This window comes from Podarcis pityusensis (assembly GCF_964106645.2).
Source record: "Podarcis pityusensis genome assembly, chromosome: 1".
Lineage (NCBI taxonomy): Eukaryota > Metazoa > Chordata > Lepidosauria > Squamata > Lacertidae > Podarcis > Podarcis pityusensis.
The window spans coordinates 18,968,876-18,992,087 of NC_138028.1; the positions used below are offsets into that span (position 1 = coordinate 18,968,876).

Sequence of the window (23,212 nt, forward strand, 5' to 3'; positions counted from 1 at the left end):
ACAAAATCCAAACAGTTGGACTGTCCTCATGTTTACCAATAGATAGCATCTGATCCGATTTTTGCTTCGTGGCAACTCCTCTGCTGTTGTTTTTAACATTATATTTTGAGCTTGTTAAGTAAAAGCTGCTACTGATGTCCTCAAAGTACCTTCAAAGTGACAAAACTGAGGACTAACCAGGTTTAGCCACAGAGAGCTGAAATCAGGGAAACCTTGGCAAATTGGGTCCTCCCTTAAAGAGGGCACGTATTGCGGTGAGACCTAGACAACCAACACCCTGTGTTGTGGGTGGGTACGATTGGTCAGACGCAACACCCGATTGGTAGGTCCCTCGTAGCTGGGGGCAATCTGGCTTATGGGATGCAGTCCAAACGGTTCGAGGGACCTATTTATACCCATGAACGTGACCCAGAGCTTCTTCTTTTGGCACATGCATTCAGAACACCCGCCCATCTCTCCCTATTTTTAGGGCTTTGCTCTTGACCTTGCTATGCCATCGTGTGTCGTCTGTCGTTGGGACAAGGGCACAGCAGGAATTTTCCCCACTTGGCTGATTGGCTGTGGCCATTTGGGTTTCGCCTGCCGCGTAGCATCGTCACAACTTGTAAGGTTGCGGATAGGCTCTGGTTCAGGTGATAGGGATGGGAGAACGCTCTCGCCATCCCTATGTGAAGGGTATTCTGTCAAAGGAATCCAGGGACTCGATGGTTTGGTCAACCCCTGAGAGGGGGTTGTGCCCGTGCCCGAGTCCAGGGGGACATTTGGGTGGTGGAGTTAGCCCGTGCCCAGCTTTCCGCTTATCCAGGTGTTCACCCCTGGCTGACCTATGCTGGAACCCTGGGTCAGCACTACCTGCATGGCAGGGAGCTAGTCGAACTAGAGCCTATGCAACCAGTCACTTTCTGCAATCAATAAAGTTGTGGCCTAAATTCTGCCAAAAAACAAACCAAAATTTGAGTCAAGCGTGAATTTATTTGGGGGGGGGGGGGTTAAAGGAGAAGTAGACAAATTCAGGACAGGGTTATTGATGGCCACTAGCCATGATGACAATGCTCTGCACTCATTGCCTCATGTAGCAATGCTTCTGCATACCAGTTGCTGAAAACTGCAGGAGGGGAGAGGGCTCCTGTGCTCAAATCCTGCTTGCGGGTTTCCCGCAGGCGTCTGGTTGGCCATGGTGAGAACAGGATGCTAGACCAGATGGACCACTGCCTTAACGGAGAGGGCCCTCTTTATGTCCCTATGTTCTCCAAAACCTGCTGGAGCCACAGAGAATGCAGTGAGTAGAGCCAGGAGGGTGAGAAAATACGGTAGAAAACTAGAAGGACTCTCAGATGTGGAGAAATTATTTGGATCAGATTAAGGATGTGCAGGTGGCGCTGTGGTCTAAACCACAGAGCCTAGGGCTTGGTGATCCGAAGGTTGGCGGTTCGAATCCCCGCGATGGGGTGAGCTCCTGTTGCTTGGTCCCTGCTCCTGCCCACCTAGCAGTTTGAAAGCACATCAAAGTGCAAGTAGATAAATAGGTACCGCTCCGGCAGGAAGATAAACGGCATTTCCGTGCGCTGCTCTGGTTCGCCAGAAGCGGCTTAGTCATGCTGGCCACACGACCCGGAAGCTGTACGCCGGCTCCCTCAGCCAATAAAGCGAGATGAGCGCCGCAACCCTAGAGTTGTCCGTGACTGGACTTAACGGTCAGGGGTCCCTTTACCTTTACCTTAAGGATGTGTGGAAGAGAGGAAGCAGCATAATTTTGTGAGTTTTATCAAAATCCTTTCAGATTTCCTTATAATTTCTTCATGACCCCCCTGCCCTTGAGCAGGCTCTTCCAAATTTCCCTTGGATTTCTCTTCATAGAAATAAATTCAGCAGGCAACTTAGAGAAACACCCCTGAGAGATTTTGCTGAAATCCCTTTAAACAACCTGCAAAAGGCAGAGGAGAGAACCACCACTCAGTGCTAGAATACATTGCTTGGCTTACAGAAGGTCCCAGATTCAATGCTAGCCTCTCCAGGTCAAGCCCTTGTCTCTCCAGGTTGCAGGTGAAGGGGCAAGACCTCCACCTGAGATCACAGAGAGCTTCTGCCATTCAGAGTGGACAGCACTAACCTGGATGGCCAAAACCGCCCAACTGGTACAAGACAAACTGCCTAGTTATATTTGCTTTCATCCCCAATGTGTCAAGCAATTGTCTTGAGTCTAGCCTAGTGAAAAGAAAACTAACAGTACACATGTTCATGAAATTACAAGCAATATCTCTATGCTGTACAGTATCTGAAAAGACACCCACACTAATTAGAGTTGAGAGCTGTCTGTCAGGCAGGCAATACCATAGCTGACTTAGAGAGAGAGAGAGAGAGAGAGAGAGAGAGAGAGAGAGAAGAAATGTGTTTGATTAGCTTTACAAATGGAAAAACACAGCGAGATCTGCATGAAGCCAGACCCTGATACTTTCTTCCTTGCCCTACCATCATTTATTAATTTGATGTTTTAGCTCCAGTGGGAAATAGACACTAAAACATGTACCCTGCTAATGTCAGAAGCTAAGTGCAAAGAAGGGGAGGAGGAAATAACCCAACCTTTGCAAGTATCTGACTTTTTTCTCTCTCTCTCTATAAGCAACAAGGAAAGCAGAAGCAAATTCTATCATTGCACTGACCTTAACGATAAAAATGCCAGTATATTAGTGAGCTGCTTGCTTATAATAAATAGCCGAGAATCCTGCTCTAAACAGATAAAGAGGTAATGGTTAGGACTGTCTCTAGAAAGCCATATGTTATACAAACATCATCATAAAATAAGGTTGGAGGCTTTATTTTAATCATGTATAACAGCGAGACATATGCACTCTTCAGTCTTCCTTTATCAAGACTTCACTCCTTTGTTGCCTGCACTTTCCCCCAGATGACAGAACAGCAACCAAATCTCACAGGCCCGCATTAAGGCCTAGCATAGCACTGCTTTGTTTCTGAATAATAATAATAATAATAATAATAATAATAATAATAATAATTTTACCCTTCCCAACTAACTGACTGGATTGCCTCAGCCACCCGGGGTGGCTTTCAACAGATATAAAAGCATAATAAAACATCAAACATTAAAAAAACAACTTGCCTACACTGGGCTGCCTTCAGATGTCTTCTAAAGACATGGCTAAATGATGGCTGGAATCCAAAAGAGAGCTGTTTGGAGCACCTCATAAGAACTTGCATGCACCCAAGGGGAATTTTGGGGGAGGCTTTGCAAATGTTGACCAGAGGTGGTGGACTCTCCTTCCTTGGAGGTTTGAAGCAGAGGCTGGAAGGACATCTGTCATGGATGCATTGCAGGGGCTTGGACTAGACGACCCTTGGGGTCCTTTTCAACCCTATAATTCTATTATCCTTTCACTTTTTTAAAAAATTCCAAAACCGAAAAAGAATAACAAACATCAAATTCAAAATCCATAGTTGACTAAATTAAAATATACCTAATTGCTATAAATTTCCCTTTGCTGTATATAAATGCAACGCAATTAGAAATATTATATTACAATTTTTTATAAATTCCCCTATACTCCCCACTCCCCTTCACCCATGTGTGATCTCAATATTTGTTTTTTACTTCTTCCATCTTGTTGGGTTGTTGTAATTTAATAATTAGTCAATTGATTCTTTTATTATTTCCTTGCTTACCCCTGCACGTTTTACACATTATCTATTAATATGCCAGTTCTGGAACCATATGATTCTATGATTCTATGACATCCTTTTGGTTTGGTGGTGTAGGGCAAAGGTAAAGGACCCCTGGATGGTTAAGTCCAGTCAAAGTCGACTATAGGGTTGTGGCGCTCATCTCCCTTTCAGGCCAAGGGAGCCGGCATTTTGTCCACAGACAGTTTTCCAGGTCCTGTGGCCAGCATGACTAAACTGCTAATGGCGCAAGGAGGACCGTGATGAGTGCCAGAGCGCACGGAAACGCTGTTTTCCTTCCCGCCACAGTGGCACCTATTTATCTACTTGCACTGGCGTGCTTTCAAACTGATAGGTTGGCAGGAGCTGGGACAGAGCAATGGTAGCTCACCCTGTCACGGGGATTTGAACCGTTGACCTTCTGATCAGCAAGCCCAAGGGGCTCAGTGGTTTAGACCGCAGCATGTTGGACAAAGCAGCTCAACTCCCTGATCTGCCACACAGGAGAAGGCATGTGTAGGTGTCCCTCTGTCCAACTCAGCTTGGCTGTGCTGCTCTCCAGGGAGGACTCCATCAGGGAACTCCAGACTGCAACTGCCTAAACTGTGTGTGGGTAGAAGCTACCAGTGATAGCCTCCCTGCCAGAGATAACCAGCATATACCAAATCTCACAGGCCTTCATTAAGAAGAGAAGAAGAAGAAGAAGAGTTTGGATTTGATATCCCGCTTTATCACTACCCAAAGGAGTCTCAAAGCGGCTAACATTCTCCTTTCCCTTCCTCCCCCACAACAAACACTCTGTGAGGTGAGTGGGGCTGAGAGACTTCAAAGAAGTGTGACTAGCCCAAGGTCACCCAGCAGCTGCATGTTGAGGAGTGGAGACGCGAACCCAGTTCCCCAGATTATGAGTCTACTGCTCTTAACCACTACACCACACTGTCTCTCCATTAAGGCACAGCGCCAATTGGTTTTCACATTAGAATAATGGATGGGATCCATTATGTCTCATATTGGGAGTAGGGAGAGGGTGGGAATGGGGGTAGAGCGGGGACAGCCAATAGTTCTAAACCAGACTAGTCACAGATGGAGGATCCAACTTGAGCCTCTGTGGTGCACCAGCTCGGAGGTGGTGTTAGCAAAAATGCATGGTTTCCAGGTGCCCTCCATGTTGCACCTGATTTGTGCAATCAGTAGGGCATTTGCTGTTTTAGTGGGGTTTTTTATTGCTCCCTACAGAATTTCGAGGGAGACAGTGTGTGTATAGATTAGCTCAGCAAAATGGCAACTAAGCAAAATATAACCTGACTGGCTATTGCACCGTTTTCTAAGCTGTGTTTGCAGGAACCAGAGAGAGGGTCTTTTCCGTGGCAGCCCCACAAAAGTGGAATATTCTCCCCAGATAGCTTTGCATCTCTACTGCTGCCCCTAATTGATTTCTTCTTTACTTCTATGTAAAAACTTTCCTGTTTAGGCAGAGGGGTTTCTGGCCTGAAAGATTATTAGCTTTTATTCTGACATGCTGTTCTCGCTACAGTTTTGCATTGTTTTATTAATAATGTACCTGTTCTTCTGTAATGCTTTAACCCTGCTTGTTTGTTTATTGGTTTTTATTGCTGCTGTTTGTAATTGTTCAATGGCTTCATTGACATTTCTGTATATATTATTGATGATGGCTGCCTTGGGCATGATTCATGGAAAGGCATGATTAGAAATATTTTAAATCAACAAACTAGAAAGATGCATCGCTGGTAGCGGACGCAGAGGAACTTTGAAAAGACAAGGGTGGGGGAGACTCCCCACTAACATCCTGGTGGAACAGAGCTATCTAGTCCAGCCTTGGGTTTCCATTTTCCAGTCTGATGCCTCTCAAAAGACCAAAAAAGTAGGACACGCAGGCAACAGCCCTCTCCGATTGCTATTCTCCCAGTAATTGGTATTCAAGGGCATGCGGTGCACAGTTAAATTTGGGAACTCACTCCCAGAGAGGGCAGGGATGGCCTCCAACTTGGCTGGCTTTAAAAAGGATTAGACAAATTGATAAAGCTATCGGTGGCTACTAGCCATGATGACTATGCTCTGTCTCCACGGTTGAAGGCAGTAATGTTTATGAATACCAGCTGCTGGGAACCATGGGAGTGGTGGGCAGAACGCTCTTGTGCTCAGGTGCTGCTTGAGAATTTCCTGCAGACATCTGGTTAGCCGCTGTGAGAACAGGGCCTTTTCTGCGGTGGCTCCCTGTTTGCGGAATGCTCACTCCCAGGAGGCTCGCCTGGCTCCTTCGTTACATATCTTTAGGTGCCAGGCCAGGCAAAACATTCCTCTTCTCCCAGGTCTTTGGTTAATTAAACCATCTATAGCCTTTTAAACTGTGTGTTTCGGGCTGGGGATTATTGTTTTTGTTTGTTATGCATGTTGTGTTTTTATATTGTAAACTGCCCTGTTTCCAATATAAACAGGATGAAGGGTGGTAGAGAAAGTTAATTAATTATTTATAATAATAATAGCAGGATGCTGGACTAGATAGGCCATTGGCCTGATCCAGTAGGCTCTTCTTATGTTCTTATATAGCCATTATGACTAATAGCCAGCCTTATTCTCCATGAATAGTGTGGCTTGCAAGACATGGTAAGCCAAACCATGGTTTACTGGGACTGTGAAAATGTGTGGGCTCCCAGAGAAGAACTCAGTTCAGAGGGCTGGGATTCTTCAAAATCAAAACAGGGACCGAGACTTAAATGAAGAGGTTTATTTTAGAGTACGTTCCTTGCTAATAGCTACAGTACATACAGATGTGCACTCTTTTTTCCAGAATCTTTTGAGAGTCCTGGAGTCCAGCATTCTGGAACCCTGGGCTACATTCACAACATTTAAAACACTATGATACCACTTTTTATGCAATCATGGCTTCCCCCTAAGAATTCTGGGAGCTGTAGTTTATTAAGGGTGCTGAGAGTTGTTAAGAGGCCCCTGTTCTCCTCACAGAGCTACAGTTCCCAGAGTTCCCTGTGACGAGGGTTTGATTGTTAAACCCAGCGCTTTTTTCTTAAAGAATGTTTAGGGGTACTCTCATTTTCCTACTCATATTGAAATACTGCCCCTCAATGAGGCCAAACTTAGATTCACAAAATGTTTAGGCGTATGCGTACCCCTGCGCACCCCCCACCCGAAAAAAGCACTGGTTAAACCATTCTGGGAATGGGAAGCATGAAGCTTTGGTTTTCCTGAACTTGTGTCCTGGTTTAGACTCAAGGTAAACTATGAAGCTCCTGACTCTGTCCAATATCCAAAGCACCAAATTGGGATCCTAAATGAATCTTTTGTCCGGTACTTACTATGCCCAAAGTTATCAAATAATGCAAAAATGCCCATTTCCCCCACCAAATGAGGTGTCTACATAAGTTTACCTAGCAACTGAAGTCTTCCTACAACCAGCACAGCCATTTCTCAGAGGTAAAACTGTTTTAGCTTTCTATTCCCTCTCAGTGATTCATGGGAACTGTAGTTTCAGAAGATTGCCTAGGCATCTCTGAAAAATCTCAGCACCACCCTTGATAAAGCCAATATATATTTGTAGCATGAACACTGACACAGAGGCTTGCTTAAGGAAATGGGGCTAAAATGATGACCTGTGTCTCCTAACATTACGAATCTCAGAAACAGACCACGGATCTGTCTGATATGGTTCTCACATTATATGTTCGCCTAGATTATCTGCAAAAAAATTGGGGTTAAATACATCCTGTGTGAAATTGGACCTAAGTAGGAAAGAAATTGCTTTCAGCTGTTTCATTGTGTATGAATGGGGATTTTTTCCCTTCCCTCTCTTGCAGTAACTCAATGTCACCTAATGAAACTGATAAGCGTAGGACTGACACAAAAAATACTTATATGTACAGCAAATTATGAACCTACTGTATTCATACAGTATTTATAAGATATAGTGAAAGCTAATCACTTAGGTAGTTCATGGATTAATGAATTGTTAGTTGCTTTTAGTCATGATAACAAAATACAATGTCCACATTTTAGATGCAGTGTGCTTGTGTGAACCCTATGTCCCCTGTCGGTTTACTGCAGACATCAGTTAGAAGATCAGGGCTCACTCACCTGTGGCTCTCTGAAGTTGTTGGACTACAACAGGCATAGGCAAACTCGGCCCTCCAGACGTTTTGGGACTACAACTCCCATCATCCCCAGCTAACAGGACCAGTGGTCAGGGATGATGGGAATTGTAGTCTCAAAGCATCTGGAGGGCCGAGTTTGCCTATGCCTGGACTACAACTTCCATCTTCCTAAGGCTGATGGGAGATGGACTCCAAGAACACCACAGGTTAGCCATCCCTGGGCCAGATGGTCTGAAGCAGCAGAGCATTTCTGTTCTCTTGGAGGAAGAGGAGTGCGGGGGGAGCGCTGGCAGTACGATCCCGGCAGGGTGCCATCGTGGCTGCCCCCCCCCCCCCCATGCTGGGTGACCTGCCCCCAGGACGCGCGCCCTGCCCCACCCCCGCCTGCTCTCTGCCCCCCGGTGCCAGAGCATGAAGCTTCACCACTGCTCCCACCCTGTCAAACAAAAGTTATCTTGGATGTATTGATAAGTATTTGAGATTGTGACACTGAAGCTCCTTCTTATCTGACCTGAACTCTGTTATACTACAAAGACTTTCCCTTAAACATTAATATATAGATTTTAGAAATGGAAAAACAACAACCCCAGATATTACATTCCGCTGTCAAGCCACATTTAAAAAGTATTCCCTATCCATCTTAGTCCAGCTCTATTTATGCCCTTGCCAGTGTGGTGTAGTGGTTAAGAGCGGTAGTCTCACTCACCTCACAGAGTGTTTGTTGTGGGGGAGGAAGGGAAAGGAGAATGTTAGCCGCTTTGAGACTCCTGAAGGGGAGTGAAAGGCGGGATATCAAATCCAAACTCTTCTTCTTCTTCTTCTTCTTGCCAATTTAACAAGTGGCACCCTTAGCCCAGTGCATTACGAGCAGGATGCTTGACCTCAAAATACAAAGACATTAAGATGTGTTTATTCCAAAGTTTGCTGAACGTGTGACCCCTCTTCCTTCTCTGTACAAAGTCTGGAATGCCTGCCATATAACCAAACCAATCCTATTGTGTAACACTATATACAGTGGTACCTCAGGTTACGTATGCTTCAGGATACATACGCTTCAGGTTACAGACTCTGCTAACCCAGAAATATTACCTTGGGTTATGAACTTTGCTTCAGGATAAGAACAGAAATTGTGCTCTGGTGGTGCGGCGGCAGCAGGAGGCCCCATTAGCTAAAGTGGTGCTTCAGGTTAAGAACAATTTCAGGTTAAGAACAGACCTCCAGAACAAATTAAGTTCTTAACCCGAGGTGTTGTTGTTGTTTAGTCGTTTAGTCGTGTCTGACTCTTCGTGACCCCATGGACCAGAGCATGCCAGGCACCAACCCGAGGTACCACTGTATATTAAAGATATATTTACACAGCCCTGAATCGTGCTGTATTACACACAAGGAGCGCAGCTGTACCAGTTTTCTCACTTTTGCCAAACTTTGCTCAGAGAGCGAGAGAGCAAGGGAGAGAGAGAGACAGTCTTAGTTCTTCTGCACATTTCCCCCTTGGCCTCTGTGCTAAGCCTGCCAGCAAAGCTGACAATAGAGTCCAATTGTGGTGGACATCTGAAGCTGGCCAGCAGTTTAATTGGTGCTTAATAGATCTGGACTTGGAAGTCTGGGAACTTTGTGGTCTTGTAGCTCTCCTTCCCTCTTTAGCCCTGCCATTTCAGTGGGTTGTTTCATCAGGGGAAGCAATTATATAAGCCGATAGCAGCTTTCTCTCTCCCCCCTCCTTCTCTAAACCACTGGCAGGAAGCCAGCATCATGCTGCAGAGGTGCAGGGTGTGCAGCAAGTGGTTGCGCCGAGTGACGCTCCGTAATGATATGATGTGGCTGTGTGATTAAGAACTGGCTTCCTGCCGAACCATTTCTGCCTGGGAAACAACAGCCGCTGCACTTTGGCTCCTCGCTGCTCAACACCGGCACGTCATGGAAGGTGCTGCTTCCTGGAGTCCCGTGATCACAAGAGGTGAAGGCTTTGCTAGGGGAGGGGGAGAACTCCTGAAGTCCTTGTCCCCCTAGCTCACACTTCGGTGCTTTTCTCTCTCTCTACCATCTCCGGCCAAATCCCATCAAAGCCAGGCATCCGAAAGACTTTGCCTTGAGAAAGCAAGCGAGCTTGGCTTTAAGCCATGTGGCACCAATTATAGCTTGCAGCCATGCAGCCATTTATTTTATAGCTCCACTGAAGACAGAATGATACCAAGTGATACCTTCTCCACCCCTACCCCCCTTCTCCTTTCCAGATTGTGCAGATCAGGTGCGGCAAAACTCATCGTGACACATGGCGCCCAGCTTCTGCAGACACATCACTGTGCATTTATTTTACATCGACCGTCCACTCCAAGATATTCAGAGCAGCAAACATGGCCTCTTTGAACGGGACATAAATGTTTAGATTGGGTGGAAGAATGGACTGCTGTTCATTCTCTGCACCTCCAGAGCTGAGCAACAGAGCTTTAGATGCATGTAGAAGGTCACTGGTTCACTCGGGTTATATACGCTTCAGGTTAAAGACTCCGCTAACCCAGAAATAGTACCTTGGGTCAAGAACTTTACTTCAGGATGAGAACAGAAATCGTGTTCTGGTGGTGCGGCGGCAGCGGGAGGCCCCATTAGGTAAAGTGGTGCTTCAGGTTAAGAACAGCTTCAGGTTAAGAACGGAACGAATTAAGTACTTAACCTGAGGTACCACTGTATGTGCAATAGTGATGCAATGCATTCTGGGAAATTTAAACGCCACTTAGATCCACCTGCTCACTACAGGGGACCAGGCTGGTCTTCTGTGCAGTGGTGTGGTCCCCATGCCAAACAGCTAGATATGAGAAATCATTTACAATTACCACAATGCCCAAGGCATTGTATCCCTCTGCAGCGACACTGTCCTGTTCTTCTGCAGGAGTAAAGCCCTCAGGAACAATCTGTTTCCCCTGAAGCAGGTGTGCAAGGCAAGGGCGGTCTCCTTCCTAGGGTGAAGGCTGCAACAGAATCTGTGAGGTGCATTTTGAATCAGAACTGGAACAAGAAATCTGCAAGTGGGGTCAGATTTCCAAATACAGTGGTACCTGGGGTTAGAGACGCTTCAGGTTACAGACACTTCAGGTTACAGACTTCGCTAACCCAGAAACAGTACCTCGGGTTAAGAACTTTGCTTCAGGATGAGAACAGAAATTGCGTGCTGGCGGCACGGTGGCAGCGGGAGGCCCCATTAGCTAAAGTGGTACCTCAGGTTAAGAACAGTTTCATTTTTTATTTTTTTTAATATTTATTCCAATTTTAAAATTACAGAAAAAGAAAGAAAGTAAAAAAAACAACAAAAAAACAAATCACATACATTTTATAAAAGACAAACAGTAAAAAGAGAAATACAAAAGACAAAAAAATCACACAAAAATAGCAAAAATCAAATTAAACCATTACAACCGTCTTCCCATTTACTTGTTTCCATGACTTCCTCTCACCTCCCTGCTTTGTATTCTAATTTGAATCGTATCTCCAGCAAATCCTTCTAACCTTCTTTTCATTTACTTATTTTAACATTCGAAAGTAGTTAATTCTCCTCTATCTTTATTTTACACTTCATATTTACTTATTCCATTATACCCTGTCTGCCAATACGATCTAATATTCTTCTCCAACCTTTTCTAACATTCTTTTATATTACAGTGTTTCTGAAGATATATTTTAAATTTTTTCCAGTCTTCTTCCATCGACCCTTCTTCCTGATCTCGAATTCTGCCGGTCATCTCAGCCAGTTCCATATAGTCTATCACTTTCCTCTGCCATTCTTCTCGGGTAGGCAATTCTTGTGTCTTCCAGTATTTCCCAATGAGTATTCTTGCCGCTGCTGTCGCATACATAAAAAAATTCCTGTCTTCCCTTCGCACCAATTGGCCGACCATGCCCAAGAGGAAGGCCTCTGGTTTCTTCAAGAAAGTATATTTCAATACCTTTTTTAATTCATTATAAATCATTTCCCAGAAGGCCTTGATCTTTGGGCACGTCCACCAAAGGTGAAAAAAAGTACCTTCATTTTCTTTACATTTCCAACATTTATTATCAGGCAGATGATAGATTTTTGCTAGCTTGACTGGGGTTAAGTACCACCTATAAATCATTTTCATTATGTTTTCTCTTAAGGCGTTACAGGCCGTAAATTTCATACCTGTGGTCCATAACCGTTCCCAGTCAGCAAACATGATATTATGCCCAACATCTTGCGCCCATTTAATCATAGCAGATTTAACCATTTCATCCTGTGTATTCCATTTCAACAGCAGATTATACATTCTTGACAGATTTTTAGTTTTAGGTTCTAACAATTCCGTTTCCAGTTTAGATTTTTCCTCCTGGAAACCAATCTTTTTATCTAGGTTAAAAACCTCCCTTATTTGATAGTAGTGAAGCCAATCTCGAACTTTAGTTTTTAATTTATCAAAGCTCTGCAATTTTAATTTATCTCCAACTTGTTCTAAAATTTCACAATATTTTGGCCAATTTGTCTCCATATTAGTTTTTTTCAGTGCCTTTGCCTCCATTGGTGACAGCCACCTTGGTGTTTTACTTTCCAACACAGGTTAAGAACAGTTTCAGGTTAAGAATGGACCTCCAGAATGAATTAAGTTCTTAACCCGAGGTACCACTGTACACAAGCACACATCCTGGTGAGAAACCAGCTGCATCAATTGTTTGGGTTGGTTTTCATTTAGTTTCGTTTTTGTGTGTTTTTTACAGCCACCTCTTATAGGCATTTTCTTCACACACAAGAAAGTTTTGTGTGTGTTAATTCTGAAGATATAACTACATGGCTGTAGCTAACTATGTACTTCTTAATGCAGTGCATAAACGATGGAAGTTGCTCCTGCAAGAGGCAGTGATGGCCGCCCACCTAGATGGCTTTAGAAGAGGATGGGATAAATTCATGAAGGAGAAGGCTATCAAAGGCCACTAGCCATGATAGCTAGGTTCTGCCACCACAATTGGATGCAGTAATGCTCCTGAATACCGATTGGTGGAAACCGCAGGAGGACAGAGTGTTCTTGGGCTTGCATCCTGCCTGCACGTTTCCCAGAGACATCTGGTTGGCCAGTGTGAGAGCAGGATGCTAGAGTAGATGGACCAATGGCCTGGTTATGTTGTTAACCCACTTCCAAATTCTGGCAAAAGGTTAAAGGAAGTCCTGTTTAGGAGTTGCCTGGCATCTTTCCATGCCCATTCTTCTTCCCACCTCACTTCCAAGGCACGATGCCTCGTGGCTCCAAAGCACACCTGCATCTTCTCTCCAACCCTCTCCACACACACAAACACACTCATTTCACACCCCTCATTTCATTTCTCACACAAACATGCCTGATATCTTGCTGCTCTTGCAGAAAGACACAGTGGGTGAGTGAGTTTCTGTGGCGGCACAGTAGCCACCAAATAACCACCTCCCTGTGGTCAATTCATAGGTTGGTTTCGAAAGATATGAAAAATCTGCAGCTGCATCATTCTCGAGTCATTAGGTGGGGTGAATGCACTGGTAGAGGAAGGAACAGCATGATTGGGGGGGGGGATTCCCCATATGACTGAAGCTTCCATATATTACTTAAGAAGAATGTGGGGCACTTTGGTTATGTACTTATGATCTGGCTTTTCTAAAAGTGCTTTTCTGCATTGCTCCCCTTTAATTATTATGCATTATTTTTAATTGATGCTTTTAGGAATTTGGGCACGTTGCACAATTGAAAAGCGGTATAAAACAGATAGATGGGTTTTGGAGAGTGAGAAGTGAATATCTTGTGGTCTGGTAGGAGGCAACACCCCTGGGTGCAAAGACTTCTCTCTCATCAAACCCTTGTGTATTTAGCACAAAGGTCTGAAGAGGGTTTCTAAGTGAAATGGCACCATAACTGGGAACGCTGATTGGACGTGTGAAGGTTGAAAGAGAAACCTGCATGCCCCATAGGTGGGGGTTGTGTGCATGCACCTGCCCCATCTACAGATAAAGTGAAGTATGTTTTTCGGTGAAGTACGGCTGATGAATGGTGTTCAATGTTGCTATCAGGGCAGTGCTTGGTGGGCATGTGGTTATGTAAGAGCAGGTAGCATTCAGTACTTTGGTTCAGGAATTCCTCTACACAAACACACAAAAACTAGCCTGCTGGGTCATCAGGCCAAGAGCCCATCAGCGCCATCATCTTGTTCTCACAGTGATTAACCAGATGCCTCCAAGGCAAACCCTTAAGAGGGACAAGAGTATTCTCTCCCCTCTCCCTTGGTTTCCAGAAGCTGGTACAGTGGTACCTCAGGTTAAGTACTCAATTTGTTCCGGAGGTCCGTTCTTAACCTGAAACTGTTCTGAACCTGAAGCACCACTTTAGCTAATGGGGCATCCTGCTGCTGCTGCGCTGCCGGAGCCCGATTTCTGTTCTCATCCTGAAGCAAAGTTCTTAACCTGAAGCACTATTTCTGGGTTTGCGGAGTCTGTAACCTGAAGCGTATGTAATACCACTATATTGAGAAACATTATTGCCTCCAACTGTAGAGACACAGCACAACCACCATGGCTAGTAGCCATTGATAAGCTTTATCTTCCTTCCAAATATCTTCAATGTCCTTCCACTGGTGAGATCCCCTGTAAATATATGGAATCCTCCCTTGTTTGGGGTTTTGAGTTCCTTCCGTTGCCAGTGTCAAAAAGGAAATGGAAACCACCCAAACCCAATAGCTAAGCTATGACAGAAAAGCAAAGCAAGGTAGGCTAGACGGTAGAGGAGGCTATATCTTGGAGCTCTGGGAGATGTTTCGTTTGCCTCGAGCTTACCTCTTACAATTCCCATCTGTCTGCTCACAAGGCTGCTTACCACAGGTATGTGACAGTAAATGAGCCAAAGAGCACTTTGTCTCTTAGAACAACAACCAGCACCACCTACTGGCGACCGCTTGCAGCCAGGGCTGTATGAATTCTGCACTTGTTTGAGAACAGAAAAGAGCAGAAATGTGGCACAGAATTCAGCTTCCCAAGGGAGGAAGGGCCTTAGCTCAGTGGCACAGCACATAAATGCAGAAGATCCCAGGTTCACTTCTTGATATGTAGAGTCAGGTAGCAGGTGATGGGAAGAATCTCTGGTGGCCATCCTGGGAGCCACCAGAGCAGACAATTCGAGGTGTACATACACTTTGACTGGTATAATGCAGTTTCTGGCATCCCTAGAATCCCAGCTTCTGTTTTTGAATAGAAAGGTTTCTAGTCCTTATGGCTAAAAATACATGCGAGTAAATTCTTTGCCGAAATCTCAGAAGAGGTGGCCAAACACAATTTTCAGTGGTTGGGAGATTGGGCTCCCCTCTGCCCATGACTAGTAAAAGCAGAATCAATAAATGCAAAAGAAGAGTACTCATGCAAATCTGCTTAATGTGCCTAATTGATACAAAAATAATGTAGGCATTTTGGCAACAGTTACATCAGAAATTCAGTGCTATAGATCAGTTTTGGGAAATCTGGGTGCAAACTTGGAAAAGATTGTGTGATGTGTTCTATTCAGATTACAGGATGAAAGACCAGTGGAATCAGGTACACTTAATCTGGAGGAAATGCAATTAGAATATAAGAGCGCAATCCCATATTTGTCTATTCAGAATAGAATTAAGTCCCATTTTGCTTCATGGTGCTTCATCCAACATAAGAACATAGACGGTTGCATTATACCAAGTCAGTCCATTGGTTCCTCTAGCTGATAACTATTTACGTAGACTGGTCATGGTTTATCATTCCTTTTATTTTTACTTTGTGCAAAGCTACCTAAAATAAGATCCACTGAAAACAATGGTATTTACCTCTGAGTAGGCATGTGTAGAATTACACTGTAACGCTGTAACCTTCTCTGAGTAAGTCCCACTGACCTTCAGCAGGCACCTATATGATTGAACAGTTATTTTTGCTCTAGTTATTTTTGCCTTAGATGTTGTAGTTATTTAAAATATTATTCCATAGGCATTTTTTTGGGTGGGGGGAGAGGGGTGGCAAGAGGACCAACGCCACTGCTGGAAAAGAGGGTGGAAAAAGTAAATTAACCTCCAGCCTACTCCTTTTTCTTATTATTGAGATTATTCCCCCCCCCCAATGCCTTTTTAGAGTATGAACCCTCATAAGACTACTTCCACACAATATTGAAAAGAAAAAGCAACAGCAAACCCCTCCAAACAGCAGCAAAATGTATTGCAAAACCCATCACACCATACCTAAAATAAAAGAGGCAGACCAAAACCCACAATCATAAAAGACTGAATGAAACCAGGATAAATACACCATACCAGCACCCCACCTCTTGTTTATCCCTCTTGCCACTGTCTATTCGTTTGGTCTGTCCCATTAGACCAAATCTGCTCCACTGCTCTGAGGAAGAAAGCAATACTAATTGTTAGCTACTGTTACTGGGGTTGCGCCATGTGCCTGACCTCCAGCTGACTGACTCATGGCAAGATAAAGAGGTGGAACAGGGCACCGTGATGGCGAGGTTGGCGCACTGCTGGTGGAGTCAATCTGGCACGCCTGCTGGTGTATTTGCCCCAGTGCCTTGAATCTTCCCCTCCCCTTTCTGACACAGTGCAGCAACTCAACTGGGTGGAGGTCCTGCAAACAGCGTAGCCCCACGACACCGCCAGCAAAATACGTACATTGGAATGGGCTGGATCGATGTTGTTTTAGTGCTAGCAAGACTGACACGATATGGCATTGGCTGCTCAGCTTGGCAACAGCAAGGAGAGAGTGTAGTGACAAGGCCATGGATCTCTGGGTGTTGGCAACCAGCCCCACCCTGGTGCTGATGCTACAGTGATAACAGAGCAGCCATGGTGTCTCAGATGACTTCCAGGAAATGCTCCTTCCCACTCCACAATGGTGCACATTACCAGCAACGATAACAGCTCCTCCTTCCAGATTTACCTCACAATCACAGAATTATCAGTTGCCCTCAGTTGCCCATGATACATGCATTTGTATATACTCTGCATTTTTGTCGCCTCTCCTTACAAATCAGCGGGTTCTGTGTTTTTAGTTAAGCCCTCGTTTCTCTGTCCAGGACTTTGTAAAGCAGGCACAGGCATTCAGGCCAGTGTTTGTGCAGGAGGGTTGATTTTTAATCCTTATATACAGGTAAGGAAGCTTCTCAGCAACAGGCCACCTAGGGATGCTGTGGGAGCTACTTTCCGAGAGATTATTTTCAAGAAATACGCAGAACGAATTCACTGGGGATGCTAAAAGATACTGGGTAAGTAGCTTTATGGCAGAGGGTTGAATTGATGACTTGTTAGCTCCCTTCGCCTGCCTCTGTTCTCTTTGTCTGCCTCTATTCTCTTTGTCTCTCCACCCCCTCTGTGTGCAGACCAAGGAGCTCTTGTGGCAGGAAGGGGGTTTATGGCCATGCTTCCTAAAATCGTAAAATAACAGGGCCCACATTCAAAGTCCCTGTGTGATCAATGAAATCTTTCCCAGATGTGCCCAGGCGACATGCGCTTTCAATATATGTCCAGGTAGGTTGGAAACACAGTGCACCCACTGCTCACATCATAAGCTTTGTAACCAATCCCTGTGACGCCAGCGGGCATGCATAAACTCCCAGTATGCGCAGAATAGGAACAGAATCACTTGGGGAATATCAGAGGCAGAAACCCCACCAAGCAATTGCGTCGTCTGCCCACCGCCTGTAATATGCACAAAACAACTCTCAATCAATAGTATATAACACTATTTTTTTTAAGATATTGGACCCTTGGAGAGCAGATTTATATGGAAAAATATGAATCCCAGTCCACAACATAGAGTAAGTTAGGTATCAGGGGGCAACTGCAGGATGTGATGGTACACAGCCTTCTGTACTGGGTCCTATTATTCATGCGCGCCTTCGAGAATTATTGGACTAGTACATATTGATTTTATTTTTATTTTTACTTAGGAACTTTTTTTTTTTTTGCAGTCAGCAGGACACTCTGAGAGAAATTCCAAAGTATCGGTAAAAAAGCAAAGCCTAGCCTAGCTTTTTCATGAGACTGTAAGTTTGTTTAAAGCTTTGTGTTTGGGGGGGGGGAGTGCCCTTGTTCAGCTAGTGTCGAATCAGCGAATGACACAGTGAGCAAATGTAGGTACTGCTCTCCCGACCCACAAATTCATTTCGAATGCCGAAATAGGGCTCATTTTTCAAATATTGTGCATGTTTGTGGGTGCGGGGGAGGTGGAGGGGGAAGAGAGAGAATACAAATTCTGGCGTGATTATGGGACATTCAGAACAAACAACAAATATTAAAACCTATTCCATCCAACCAGGTAAATCAAAGCTACCTAATGATGCAAAACCTGGCAGCGGTTGCAGATGATGCCAAATCAGGGATGAGAAACCTGCTGTCCTCCCAGTGTTGTTGGACTGTAATTCCCATCATCCCTGACCACTGGCCATCAGGCTGTGGTTGATGAGAGTTGGAGTCCGATAACACCTGGAGGGCCATAGGTCCCCAAGCCTGCACTGAATCATAGGGTGATATGAATGGGAAGAAACACACTGCAGTGAGACTCAAGCTTGCACACTCCGAAGAAGAAGAAGAAGAAGAAGAAGAAGAAGAAGAAGAAGAAGAAGAAGAGTAGTTTGGATTTGATACCCCGCTTTATCACTACCCGAAGGAGTCTCAAAGCTGCTAACAGTCTCTCCCCCCCCCCCCACTCTGTGCAGTGAGTGAGGCTGAGAGACTTCACAGAAGTGTGACTAGCCCAAGGTCACCCAGCAGCTGCATGTGGAGGAGCAGGGAAGCGAACCCGGTTCCCCAGATTACGAGTCTACCGCTCTTAACCACTACACCACACTGGCTCCCTTCTCTTCCTCCTGCACAGCTGGGAGGAGTTTGAAAGCTTCAGCATCTGATTAACCATAGTGTGCTGAGCTGTCGGAACCCAGAATTGTGGATAATCTTAAACAAGGGGCACTTTAGACAAGCCAGCTTTGTAAACCACTGTTTGAAGTTGTATGGTTGGCCAAACGTAGCTGATCACAGTTTGTCTGTCCATACAACACAACAAACCGTGGTTGAGAAAAAGTGGAAGCAGCTGTTCAGGAGTTGAAGGAGAGGGGAGGGTGCAAATCCAAATTTTGCTGCTGTTCATTCCTGCTTATTCATGCTGTCTGTGCCAGTCCAGATAACACAATGTGTGAATGCTGTCCATGTTTCTTCCTTTCCTGAGATATTTCCAATTTTCCATCTATTTCTGGCACCACACGCACTGTACACCTATCTGCAAAATCTGATGCAAGGCCTGAATTGCTGCATAATTGGACTGGGGTATTGTTTTGGGGTGTTCTGTTTGGGAGGATTATCGCTCTGATGATGATGATGATGATTTCTGTGGAAATTGTTTGATTTGGTTGAGTATTTTTCATGTTTTATTTATTATTTATTACTACTTTTGTTGTGCTTATGTATTTATTTTTTTCTTCATGTTGTAAGGTGCCTTGAGCATGGTTTGAACTATGGAAAGGCGGCAATCAAATAAACTTATGTATAGATGTATGCATAATTCTCTGCAGTATTGTTACGCGCAGTTGGCTGAATTGTACATCATGTTCCCTATCTGAATGCCCACCAGGCGTCTCTCACAGCAGTACCATGCAGATCTGAATGCTAGTTGTACACCACATTCATATAATGCCCACCCTCCAAAACCCATCGTCTGTATTTCATTGCAGTGCACATCCAATTACCTGCTTTTCTTCCTATAGAGCCAAATATAATTTTCTACCTCTTTGCATCACACACATCCTTACCAAAATAATGGGCCATTTGTGCATCAGAAGTGGGAAAGTATATCACATAATATTACACCACCCTACAGCTAGCCACTTTAGGTGGAATTATATAGGTGTGGAATTTGGCATATCTTCAAAGGAACCAGAGTCCCACAAGTGTAGGGCAACCACTGAAGCTGTTATGTTTTACACACCCTCAATATTGCAACACATTTCATAGACAACATTGTTATGAATGCACCCTAATTTGATGTCAAAGATAACAATGGAACACAAAGCCAGAGACATCCCCTTAGGTATTCCAGACCCAGTTAGATATAGGTCCACTCCCAGTGCCAACAAAATACAACTTTCCACCACCTTGTTATTTGCATCATGGGTTTAGGGTGAGAAAACAAATTCACTTAAAGTTCTTAATAATCCCGAATGATTTACATTGAAACATTATTCACATAGGCCAACTCTGCTGATAAGATATATTTAATAGCAATCATCTCACTGAAACCACAGTAGAACATCAGTAGAACAGTACAAACCGTGATCAACAGTAGCTATATTTGGTCACTTAGAACCCAAATCAATAAGATAAAATTGCATCAATTCATTTTAAAAGTTACAGCAAATAAAAAAGGCCCTTACCTAGCACTGAAAAGATCAGCAGCAGTACAGGGAGAGCTTGTCTACTGATGGAATTCCAGAGAAGGGGTGCCACCACTGGAAAGGCCCTGAGCTACCAACGAGAAATAAGAAGCCTGCTTCCAGGCACAGTGGTTTGCCACCGTGAGAAGAGGTCGCTGGACTAGAAGGGCTTTTGGCCTGACCAAGCAAGGCTCTTATGCACACATGTAAAAAAATCCTCAGAATTATTTCATATTATTCACTTGTGTTCATGTGAATGTAATGTAATTCTAGCGTGTCAAGTCTCCACACTCAAATGATACTGTAAGAAAAGCTCTCTCGAAGGCCCATCTCTGTTCAGTATCCTGCTTTCTGCAGGGACCAGCTAGATGCCTCCGGGAAGCCCACCAGCATGGCTTGAAGGCAGCAGGGTTCTCGTGCTGTGGTGGATATTCAGAGACATTCTGCCTCTGGACTTGGAGGGTTCATAAATCCATCATGGCAAGCGTCCATGGACTGATCGCTCCTCCCCAACGAATTTGTCGAATCCCCTTTTAAAGCCATCCAAACGATGCCATCAAAGGGGTGGAAGGACCAACTCCCTGCCCTATGGCTGGTTCCTCAACGCATCAGCCCTGACCTGCTAAAACCATCGCGTCTCTGCGTAGGCTGGCACCGTAACAAAGAGGCCAGCAAAACAGATCACTTCACCGGATGATTCAAGCACATTGGCAGATCAATGTTAGCCTGAGGCTCAGTGCCTGAACCCTAGAGTGCCAAGTATTCAGAGGGATTTGTGGGTGGGGGAATCCTAAACTGTGCCTTCCTTCCCTGAGAGAAAGCCTTTGGGAAAGTGGGGCAATGTTCCTTAAATGCAGGTGTTGGAAACAGGCACTCCTTAAGATGATCAGGAAGAAATTCCTTCCTTATTGGTTTCAGCATTGGAAGGACTGGTCTTTCTTTCTTTCTTTCTTTCTTTCTTTCTTTCTTTCTTTCTTTCTTTCTCTCTCTCTCTCTCTCTCTCTCTCACTCACACACACACACACACACACACAAAAGGAGGGATCTATTGTGCCTCTTTGGCATTGTATCTTATGAAATGAAGTTATTAATCAAAATCAGATAAACAAAGCAAGGACGAGAGAGGAGGAGGAGGCAGAGGAGGCGGAGGAGGCAAAGAGGCTCAACCCTACCCTTCTGCCTCAGTAATTATTGTCAGCGGCTTCTGGTCTGTTCACCCCTGTGCCAAGTTAGTAATGTATCCCCGTTTGGCCGATTCCAGATCTCCAGCAACACCTGTGGGAAAGGCTTTAATTAATCCTCTGTTACTGTTGTAATTGCACTATCCTAAGGGGAAAGTCCTACTAGCCAGGAATATTATTTTAAACATATACTGTAAACAACATTTGTCCTCGGGAGGGTTCTGTTAATACTATGGCTTTGACCCTTTCATTGCTGCGTGCTTAAAGGAGCTCAGTTTTCTAAATTATTGATAAACCAAAAACAAAAAGGGGATCTCCCCCTTTTCAATGGAAACATCTCTCAGCTGCCTCCATGTGAGCGGGTGGAACATCAGAACCAGCCCACTGAGCCCAGATGTATCCATGTTTATTTGGAACAACCCCCCGCTGATTCCAAAGCCATAGGGGTGAGGAACTGGATTCTGAGTGCTGGCCAGATCCTTATCTCATTCGCACACATACTGGGGCCAGCTTTGACAGGTGGGAGGGGCTGCTCACCTGTCAGTTGCCTGCTGTCATGATGACATCCAGGGAGGATGACATTTGGTGACTCCACTTTCTGCCAGCAATCAGCTGATTGTTGGCCCTTGCAATGAGTCCTTTGCTTTTCAACTACCAATGATCAGCTGATCATCAGTTCTTGCAAGCCTGGTGCCTGCCAACATCTGGCATGGTGAGCTTGGCTTGGCCAAAGCAGCTGGGTGGGCTGAATGGGGGAGCCTGGAGGTTCTCCACTGCTGCCACAGAGCATGCCAGTCATTAAGTCAGTGAGCATTGGACTGAAGCTTGAGCTGCCTTGTGCTCATGGGCAACGTGACATTATTAAATGGCCACACACAAACGGGAAAGCCTGTGTGGGTTTCAGCCCTTTCCTTTCTTGTTGGACTGAGTTAAAAATAAGAGCATTGCTTCACTTATCTAATGGGCTCACTGGATACTGAGAATCGCCAGAAGATTCAGATCCCACCACAGTAATCTAGATTCATGACTGAATAGGAGGAGCAGGGGGTTCATCCGAATGAAAGACAGTGAATTGGGAAAGGCTGAGAAAATTTGGGAGGGTGGGAAGAGTGATATCATTTTAATATGTCTGTGGTGGACCACAAGTTGTGTAATGCAAAATTCAGCCAGAGGACCTGATATGCTTTAAATGTGCCTATTCCAAGTAAATTGCAAGCATCAACACGGACTATTCCATTCTTATTATCGTCAGTGCATTTATTTGCTTATATGTTCTCTGGATTCCAATATACTCTAGCTTACGCAGGCACACTTCTTTTTTTTTTTTTAAAGTGAATTGTGTTTGCAGGTAAACACAATGAACCAGATCTACTTATCGGTCCACATTGATTAAATTGTAGCTTGCAAATAAACTCTATAAATGTATACACACAGCATGACACCAACTCATTTTCTACAATGAGAGGATTTGAGGTTTTTAGAAACTAGGCTACGCTTTTTTACAAACTTAAAATGGTATCCAAAGATATTCATACTTAGCACATTTGAGGAGTGTTTGCAGGGGGTATGGGGGAAAGAAAAAGGGAAGTCTTGTTACCCTAGCAAAACTTATTACACTTGCTTCTGCTCATGCAAAAACTTATGTGAATCTGGCCCTTTACATTTTGGCACAGTTTATAAATAAGTTCAGGCCTGTTCTGAAGCAACAACTCCTTTACTGTTCCCAAAATTTACCTCCCAGAAGCAGGAAAGTGCACGCAGAAAGGGAAAGGTTGTCCTTCAGGTCTTCTTTAGGCTCTTAAGCCTCGCCAGCAGGAACTTTTCCATTCAAAAA

The 23,212-nt window shown here is 44.6% G+C and overlaps 1 long non-coding RNA gene across 1 annotated transcript in view; it reads right to left on the reverse strand.

The window, feature by feature from the left end:
• Positions 1-20,873, reverse strand: part of LOC308470437 — a 95,952-nt gene extending 75,079 nt beyond the window's left edge. Inside the window, exon 1 of the long non-coding RNA XR_013982424.1 lies at positions 20,198-20,873. This is a non-coding gene — a long non-coding RNA (uncharacterized lncRNA). The remainder of the gene's footprint in view (positions 1-20,197) is intronic.
• Positions 20,874-23,212: the final 2,339 nt, after the last annotated feature.